This window comes from Pteropus vampyrus, unplaced genomic scaffold (genome assembly GCF_000151845.1).
Source record: "Pteropus vampyrus isolate Shadow unplaced genomic scaffold, Pvam_2.0 Scaffold143, whole genome shotgun sequence".
Taxonomy (NCBI): domain Eukaryota; kingdom Metazoa; phylum Chordata; class Mammalia; order Chiroptera; family Pteropodidae; genus Pteropus; species Pteropus vampyrus.
Window position 1 is genome coordinate 882395 of NW_011888924.1, and position 10482 is coordinate 892876.

Genomic DNA, 10482 nt, shown 5'->3' on the forward strand with positions numbered 1-10482 from the left:
GTCTCTCCTCTTGAACCATGTCAACTGTTCAGATACAAGAGAGTAGAGTATGCGAGTGTCTGGTTTACCCAGAGTTGAGAATGTGCCAGTGAGGAAGGAAGAGGGAAAGAGAGGCAAGGAAGTGGAGGGTAGTTCAAGGAAGTGACTACACTGATGGACCATGAAATCCAAGCGGGGAAACGAAGGCACAAGGAAGTTGATGGAAAGCGAAAAATGGTGATGTTAATGGATTGGAAGTCCCCATGGGGGGCGGGAGGGGAATCTCTTGGAGTGAGGATCCTAAACTGAATGAGTTAGAAAGATGGGGGCTGAGGAGAAGCTGAAAGAACAGAATGCTCGAAACCAAGATTTCGAGGGTGGTACAGTTACTGGATTCGCAAGAACTCTAGGTCATAACCTTGAGAAGGTAGCTGAGGAGAAGAGTGATGAACTCAAATGACCAAGAGGCAAGTGGGTGGTAATGATTCTCAGCAATGGGTCAACCCACTGAATGTCATCTTTGCTATGAGCAAGTATGATTTGGGTTAGGACACGCTTTGCTCCTTCCATGCTCGTTCAATCATGTTACAAGATACAGAGATGAAGGTCAAGCCATATGAATGAGAGTGTTTCAAGCAACATCTAAATTTTCTAAGAAAATTATTTAATTAAGTTAAAATTTTTTTCTTTATCAATGTTCTATTTAGAACTGAAAGCTAAATGAAGAGCCATACATTTTTTGCAATAACACGATGCCTCATTTTGGGTCTAAAACTCTAAATTCAAGTGGTACTTTACTACATAAATATACGTAAAACTATTCTTGTTTTCTCTCCATTAGTATATATTTTTTTTCCTTGCTGTTTTCCAATCACAATCATATGTACTAAAAGCACCTTTCTCTTATTGAAAAACATCTTACTCCCCTCGATTTCATTTTCTTGTTTTCCAGGATATTTACATGGGAAAATGACTTTTTCACCTTGTAGATGATTTGCAGTTAAAAAAAGGAGTAGAAGTGTTTAATACGCCATTGTCCCAACACAGACCCTCGGAGCACAGAGAAAACTTCCACATCTATCGACAGGGCAGTCTCAGGCAGCTGCACAGGGCACCTGAGCCATCAAACAACTGTCAACCCATTCATAACTGAAGGTTTTTTATTGAACTATTTTTAGTTCCTGTTATATATTATCTCCATAAGAAACCAATTAGATTACAATGAAATATTACAATAGAAGAACAAGATTTTAGCTTTATTTAGACAAAAGCAACCTCCCAAACGAGCATCCCTAATCTCTCAAAGACATCGATAATCTGGCAGCTTTCAAAAATCAAAGCGACTTTCAAGCGCCGCTCTTTAAACAGATAGAGATTTCTACAGATGTCAATATAAAATTTAAAAAAAGAACTAACACTTTTAAAAAATAAATGCATAAAAATTTAGAATTTGCACAGGATAAAAGCTCATTTTTAATATTTTTAACACTGGAAGCAAAAGCAGACATTGCTTTTCTAAAGCTATTATTGAACAAAAAGAATTATTCATATAACAGTAAAAATCTATAGTGCAAATTAAAGCACAAAGCAAACATCTAGAACATAAATTTCAAATAAGACAAAGCTTGGGAGAACATTCCTGTGAGGCTACAGAACCCAGGTGACTGCGGGACATTATGGAAGGATTCCTCTTCCGGTCATTCCATATAGAAACACTGAGAAAAGGTCTGCTGTTTGTCTAGGGAGCTGACCAATAATTCTCCTATAAAAGGTATATTAAGAGGATTCCACTGAGTTGAATGGATCTGAGATCAAGTCCAAAGTGATCAAATAAGAGCTGAAACACCAAATATTCAAGGAGACTAATCAAGGCAGAAATAAGAAACACTGGTAAGGAGACTTGTGCACAAAAGGTGTGGGTGCTGAGGAGTTAGGGACCCAAAGCAGAGTCTGGCTGGGAATGAAGAGGGCGGCAATTGGCATGAACTGGTTCATAAAACCAATTTCCTTGTGGAGCAGGAGCTTCTATCTTTTGCTCATGGTAACCTACGGAACCAGGTGGCCAGATTAGCTGGTTAATGGCATGGAAAGCAAACAATTCTTAGCATAGGTTTGGAGAAAGACACTGGAATTCGAATCTTGGTTCTGCAGCTTGTAGCTGTGTAACTCTGAGTGAGCCGCTTAATTCCTCTGAGCCTCAGGATCTCCAGCTAGTCTAAAGGAATACAAACTTCAAAGGGTTGGGAGATAAGGTACGTGAAAGGGCCTGCACATGGTAGGCACACAGTAAACATCCTCTTCCATAGGGCTATGCTGTGTATGCTTATCAGCTGTTTTAACTTACATTGATTATTTTCAAGAATTTATCTGAACACAAGAAAATGCAAAACAGAGGATCTGTGTTTTCTGACTATAAATACAGAGAAGATAGTTAATGTGTTTCATGATATTAGCAATGTCAACTTTCAACAAGAACGACTGTATTAAAAAAAACCTTGGATTTCCTAATCAAATTGTTGGGGTGCAAACGACAAGGGAAAGAAGGGTCGTAAACGCAGTAATTATTTGCAAACAAAAACTCAGAAAATAAATACCTTTAGCCACACTAAACATAGATATACAAATGATTTTGCATATAGATCTGGTACTTTGTGACCTTGGTAACTTTACTTATTAGTTCTAATAGGGTTGGGTGTTTTTGTAGATTTTTTTTGATTATTTCATTTAGAAGACTTGAATGCAGTTGTACTTCTTCCTTTCTGATTTGTCTGATCTTTCTTTCCTTTTCCTTTTTTTTTCTTTTCCCTTTTTGCCTTTTGTGCACTGACCAGGACCTTCAGCACAAAGTGGAAAGAAGTGGTGAAAGTGAACATTCTTGTCTTGTTCCCAATCTTAAGGAAAAATGATATAGTCTGTCACCATCAGGTATACGTTTACCTACAGATGGTTCTTTTTCTGGTATCTGCTCTTTATTATTATGGATGGGTGTTAAACTTTGTCAGATGCTTTTTCTGCATCTACTGTGATGACATGATGATTTTTCTTTTTTAGTCTTTTAATGTGGTGAAGTACATTGATTGATTTTTGAATGTTGGACCAACTTTGCATTCCTGGAATAAAGTCCACTTGAGCATAATGTGCTATCCTTTTTATACATTGTTGGATTTGATTGGTTAATAGTTTGTCAAGAACTTTTAGTGTGTCTGTAGTCTAGTTTTTTCTTTCTATATCTTTGTCCAGTTTTGGCATCCAAAGTTCATAAGACAGGTTGGAGACTGTTTCTCCTCTTACATTTTCTGAAAGAGGGAAGTTGGTGTTATTTCTTCCCTAAATGATTGATAGAATTCACCAGTGCAGTCATCTTGCTTAAAATGTACTTGTTTATCCTTTCATTCAATAGTCCTAGGGTAATTCCGTAAAGAAATTGTGGAAGCAGTTGTTTACAGCTCTTTCTTCCAGAAATGTTAGCATAGTTACTTGCACATAGAGACTGCCAAATAAGTATTTGTGAAAGCAAAAAATAAAATGTTACCTGGATTATGTTTTTTTCTTACCTCACTTAAAATATTTTGTGTGTGAACAGAAAATATAAGTGAAATTTTATATGTATTTATAATATATAAGTAATTTTAGATATAAAGGTTATTTTACAAATATTATAAAGAGGATTGTTATATATTTACAATTAAATATAAATATGACTATTCAGCATATTGACAAATGGTCTTCATTTATTTAGGTGGTTAATAAAACCACCTAAGTTATAAGAACTAAAGCAAAAGATTATGTAATTAAAAATATCATAAATCAGTGGCTGAAATACTTGATGTGAAGACATATGAGGCTGAAATAACCAATAGCTGTTTAACCAAAAACTGGTTACAAAAAGGTTTCCTAAATAACTTTTTTTAAAGATCTGATCAAAGTGAAATCAATCTCTGATGCTCACATAAGTCCTTAACATGTGATTTTAACAAATCTAAGACTATCTTCAAAAGTTTTAATCAAAACTGCGCTATTTCTAGCTTCTGAATTGTAAAGATTGAGTTTATAACACTGAACATTTTTTACTTGGTTCTATCCTGAGGTCTCGCCAAGTATTTAAAAAACAAATGTAAATCTTCACATCTGTATTTTATTTCAAATACTGTTGAATTCACTAGCCATACAAGACAGATTTTAGAAAGATGGTACAGGGCAGTTAAAAGTCATGCCAAAACATCACACTGACTGGGAACTTTTATAGTATTTTATTTTCAGTTATAACCTAATAAATGCAGATGACATGTGAATTCTACAGACCCTGCCGAATGCAGTCCACCTACCATGGGTGAGCTCTTTATCTAATTTGGGCTGATACTAGATTAGAGCTATATTATTCTCGGCTATTTTTATGGGATATAAACTAATCTGTAATTTTAAAAAGTCTGTCTCTATGTCAAAATATATTTTCTGATCAATAGTGATAACTTTTCTTCTTTGTATCTGCCAAACTTAGCACATTCCCTAGTTCACACTGTAGGTACTCCATAAATGCCTAACTTAAGTAGGAAGTTCAACTGAATTAAACTGGTAATGTATCAATTTGCAAAGTAATCCAGAGAGTCAGAGACTAATGTGATATCCAATGCAAGAAGTAATTACACATTTAGTTTTCCCTCACTAAAAGTTGTTCTAAATGCACACATACATTTTGTACCTCAGGGAGACGGCCATTCATTTAAATATTGTGAAAAGGTTTCTTAGGCTTTTAGTTAAAACAGCAAAGCCTTCACTGTGGATCAAACGTCACATATTTAAAGATAATGTCAAAATCTTGACTATTTTTTAGCTCTTTAGAATCAGAAAATTAACGAGATAATCTAAGCCGAATACGAATATCTTTTCTCTATTTCCCTAGCATTCTCAGTATTCAGTTCCAGTGGATAAAATTATCATCAGAAGCAAAATCTGAAGTAGAAATCTCCCAAGAATTGTAAAATTGTAACAAATAAGTTAAATGCTTGGCAAATCTCAGTTCTGTCAACTTTTTTCTTAAAGTTAATATTGTGAGACTATCTTATAGCTAGGTTATTTTGGGACATCCCTATTTAATCCCCTTTAGATGATCTGAGATCAAATGATTTCTACTCTAGAGAAAATATTATTATAATAAAGTTTTGGTTATTTAGTACAATAATATTCAAATAGCAGATATTCAATTTTTGTTCAAGTAATAGCATCTGGTCATTAATTTGTTCAATCCCCAAATAATTTCACAACCTTTTAATAGTTTGTGAGTTCTTAAGGACTTCCGGAGTTCAGACTGACATCTCACTTTAATAGTCATTCTAATTTTAGAAAGTTAAAGTCAAAATAATACTTACTACAACTCTATTAAGAAAATAACCTATAAAAGTGTTATGTTCCATGACAATGTTGCTGAGGATGCTAACCAAATTACATGCTGTCTTCTTCATAAGAACCCCCTAGTAAAATTTTCTCTGAAGATTTCAATTCCAGGAATTTGAACTAATGACTTTTAAATTTTTATTGAACTGAATTGTGTTCTGTTATGTTCTCTTTACGTTTGCTCCTGGAAAATAGAGTCACATTGAGGTCTCTCTCTAGGAGGTAGACAAACCCTCACAGCAGGCATTATTTTTTTACAAACCTTACTCTAGCTTTATCTTATTATTTTTTTATTTTCCCCCTAAGTTTGATTCTTTATTATAAAAAAAACCTTGCATTTAAAAAGTCACCTTTGACTTCAAATATATTGTTCCCCTAAAGATATGAAAAAATAAAAATGAAAAAATAACATCCTTTGTATTACTTGAAGCCAGAAAATGCCAAAACTTCAAAGAAACTGTAAGTAAAAATAAAAATTAAAAAAATAATAATTCTGTAGGCAAGATTCACCAATGGATGATAAAACTGGTGGATGAAAGTCTGAGCATAAATAAGATATTTGCGGTCTCAAAATATTTCCTCAAGATATTTTACATACTATAAGGAGAAAAAAAATAACATTACAGCAGAGAAACCGGGCAGATATTACCTTAACCAAGTGATCAATGTCAGTTTCACCAGGAATAAGACATTTCAATATCATGTACCCCTTGATATAATGTAATTGAGAAGATATAATATCGCTTCTATAGTATTCTTGCCCGAAATGCATTACCTCAATCTAATTATGAAAAAACATTAGACAAACCCAAAGTGAAAAAACATTCTACCAAATAACTAGTACTATTCAAAAGTGTCAAAGTCATGAAAGATATGAAAAGACTGAGGAACTGTCATAGGTTGAAGGAGACTGAAAAGATAAGACAACTAAATGCAATGTGAGATCCTGGATTGGATCCTGGAACAACAGAAGATTGGTGGAAAACTGGTGAAATTTAAATAAGGTCCGTAGTTATCTACCAGTTAAGTGTAAAGCACTTTACCAACGTTAATTTCCTGTCTCAGTGACTACACTATGGATAATAAGATGCTGATATGGCAGAAGCTGGGTATAAGGTGTATGAAAACGCTACGCATTATTTTTGAAACTTTTCAGTAGTATAAATAAAAAGTTTAAAAATAAGAAGTTTTAAAAAGTCATCTTCTATAATTTTTTATAAGAAGGTTTTCATAATTACTGTTTGACATTCCCCCAATTCGTCCTAAGCACTCAGGTTCCCATTTTATCCCCTTGGACCACGAAAAATCCCCTCGAAAAATTCTTCATATCTAGTGCCAGTTCAAATATTGTATTTCAAGGACCACCTCCTCCATAAAACAGCCTCTGCTGACTACAGACCTTCTCAGATTTCCCAGCATTGTAGCCTAATCTAGAGTTTTATTATGCACAGTTATACAATTTTAAAAGTCCTTTTATGTTTGTATTTCTCATTATCACCACTATAAAAAAGCTTCCAGAAAGCAGAGACAAAGTTACATTCCGTCCTGTGATCAGCACTGAGCTAAGTGTACAGTAAATGCTCTGCTCGTTACATCTATGTCGCCTCATTCACCCACCAGGTATTAAGGAAATAGGAGACCTGGAAGTTCACCTGTCCTCTCTGTGTGTTATAAGACACCAAACACAGAACTAAATGAACCCTTAGTTATGATCTAGGCATGGCGATTCTAATAATTGCTTATTCTCAGGAAGTCTCTGAAAGGTATGATACTTCTTTTAATTTAATAAAGTCGTCTGGGTTGAACAAACACCATAAGCCATATTAGAATTGCATTAATTAATAGAAACATAGGCCTAAATTGTAAACTCTTAAATGCTCATTTAAAATCTGTTAAAATTTCTCATTCGATAATAATATGAAATGTATAATAACATAAGCAACTGTCGCAAAGAAGATTCAAAGACAGTGATGTTTTATGAGATATTTTCCATGACCCAGGGTTGCCTCCTTAGAGTCTACTGATCTGCTAAATTCACGCAGTGGGAACAAATGTTCATTTTCTTTGCCAAGAAAATACCGCAGATGAATATTAAAAACAGTTCTGCTAGCCAAACTTCACATCTGCACACACTTAAAAATGTAGCTTTCTTTTTTTCAATAATTTGTAATGCATTCTGAAATATAGAAAAAAATTATATAATACTCTACACCTGGTTGCTTAACTGGTGTTTTAGCTGTAAGTGCAATGACAGAGCCCATACCATTATCAGAATTGATGAGTGTACTCTAAATTGTGAATATAAGTATGTGTGTACATTTACTATTATACATACATGTGTATGTATGTATGTGTGTATATGTATGTATGTGTGTGTGTATATTAGAGAGAGAGAGAGAGAATAGAGAGCAAATGGTTATGAATCAGAATATAAAGTTCAAAATATACCCTAAATATGTAAGAAATCAATCAAAAGAAATAAATATTTTTGAGAGGAATATAATTTAAAATATGGGAGTTAAAGAGATTTTAAGAATCCTCACAATTTGAGATTCTAATACTTTAAAAAATACTTCTCAAGTATCAAAATATTGTTTGTTTTTGTTTTTGTTTTACAGTGAAAAATTTTTATATTTAGATTAGCCAGCTAGACTGAGTTTAGATGATCCCAATTTTGTTGGCATCATCCAAAGCATCATAGTCGGGAGCCAGCCGAACATATGCCTCCTTCTCTCCATCAGGCCTGATCAGGGTGTTGACTTTGGTCACGACAATGTCAAAGAGTTCCTTCATGGCCTGTTTGATCCGGTGCTTGTTGGCCTTGACATTCACAATGAACACAAGTGTATTGTTGTCGTCTGCCTTCTTCATGGCTGACTCAGTAGTCAGGGGGAACTTGATGATAGCATAGTGGTCAAGCTTGTTTCTCCAGGGCGCGCTCTTCCGAGGATAGTTAGGTTGTCTTCGGAGCCATAGCGTCTTGGGCCATGGGAAGGTGAGTGATGTGCGCATCTTCTTTTTTATGTGTGGCTGTGGATGCCTTTCAGCACTGTTTTCTTTGCCTTCAAAGCCTTTGCTTTGGCTTCGGCTTTAGGAGGGGCAGGAGCTTCCTTCTTCACTTTCGGCGTTGTCTTTGTGAGCTCAAAATATTGTTTTTTAAGAAAGGTCCTTCATTCACAAAGAATGACATATCACCAACAACAGTTCTTTTTTTCACCAAGTTTTTAACGTGTATAGAAGAAATATATTTTGAGCCTGATCTCAATATTGTTGTATTTGCAAAATTTTGTAATACCGAAGTAGGAGAGGCTCTCAATTCAACGTAATATTAGAAAATATGCATTAACTATATTATTTTAAAACATTTTAAAATCATCTCGATTTTTAAAAATAATTAATATGGAGAGTCAAGAATAAATAGTATCTTAAAAAGAGGTATTTAAAAATATCTATCACTTTCTTATATGTTTATATATATTACCGTTATTTTAAAAATTAATATATATAAGATACAACAAAATAAACTAGGAAATGACAAACGTTCCTGCTTCCATATCCTATATGCACTTTCTCTGACTGATGTGTTTGATTCTTCATATGCTAGGCTTGTTTTGAGAAGTTATTTTCTAAAATTCACCAGTCTAGTAATAAAATACATTACTGTCAGAAATAAACTATGTTGACTAATGCTGCTTTCTTAATATAAAATTAATCCCTCATAGAAAAAAACTATTAAATAACAGGTATTTAACTGATTATGTACAAATCCCAAAGAATTTACAAAAAAAGTGACTAGAACTAATAAGTGAGTTTAGAAAGGTCATAGGATACAAGACCAATATAAAAAAAAACCTGTTCTATTTCTACATATTAACAACAAACAATTGGGAATTGAAGTTAAAAACATAAAATAATTAGGTATGAATCTAATAAAAATAAATGTAACATTTATATGCTAAGAACTATAAACACTGATGAAAGAAATTAAAGAAAACCTAAATAAATGGCAAGACAGTCTAGGTTCATGGGTTGAAAGACTCAATATCATTAAGATTTCGATTCTTTCTTACTCTATATACAAGAATAAACTCAAAATGGGTTAAAGATTAATCCTGAAACCCAAAACCATAAAACTCCTAGAAGGAAATATAGGCAGTAAACTCTCTGACATTGCTCTGAGTAATATTTTTTCTGATATGTCACCTTGGGCAAGGGAAACGAAAGAAAAAATAAACCAATGGGACTACATCAAACTAAAAAGGATTTGCACAGCAAAGGAAACAATCAACAAAAACTGAAAGACTCTGGGTATTTATCCAGAGAAAACCAATACACTCATTCGAAAAGATATATGCATCCCTATGTTCGCTGCAGCATTGTTTACAATAGACAAGACATGGAAGCAACCTAAGTGCCCACCAATAGACAACTGGATAAAGATGATGTGGCATATAGGTACAATGGAATATTACTTGGCCATAAAAAAGAATGAAACCTTACCTCTGTGACAACATGGATGAACCTGGAAGGTATTATGAGAAATAAGTCAGATATTGAAAAACAAATACCATAAGATCTCAGTTATATGTGGAATCTAAAGAACAAAATAAACAAAACAGAAACAGACTCATAGATGCAGAGAACAAGCTGATGATGGAAGGAAGGTTGGGAGATGGGGTGAAAAAGGTGACAGGATTAAGAAGCACAAATTGGTAGTTGCAAAATAGTCATGGGGAAGTAAAGTAAAGCATAGAGAATATAGCCAATAATATGGTAATAAATATGTATAGTGCCAGGTAGGTACCAGACTAGTGAGGGGGATCATTTTGTAAACTATATAAATGTCTAACCACTATGCTGTATACCTGAAACTAATATAAAATAATACTGAATGTCAACTGCAATTAAAAAATCAAAAAGGGGACAATAAAAGCGAAGGGCAATAAGAAGTTTGAACTTCCAGGTATAAAACAAGTAAGTAATGGGGAGGTGGTGTACAGCATAGAGAATATAGTCAATAAAGTTATAATAATGTTGTATGCTGTCAGATGGTTGCTGGACTTATCATGGTGATCACTTCTTTTGGTATATAAATGTTGAATAACTATGGTG

The 10482-nt window shown here is 33.8% G+C and overlaps 1 protein-coding gene and 1 pseudogene across 1 annotated transcript in view; both read right to left on the reverse strand.

The window, feature by feature from the left end:
• The window catches only part of CEP112 (centrosomal protein 112), a 350208-nt gene that overhangs the window by 122166 nt on the left and 217560 nt on the right, over window positions 1–10482 (reverse strand). The gene's annotated exons all lie outside the window — the stretch shown is intronic.
• The window catches only part of LOC111744873, a 6089-nt pseudogene continuing 3593 nt past the window's right edge, over window positions 7987–10482 (reverse strand).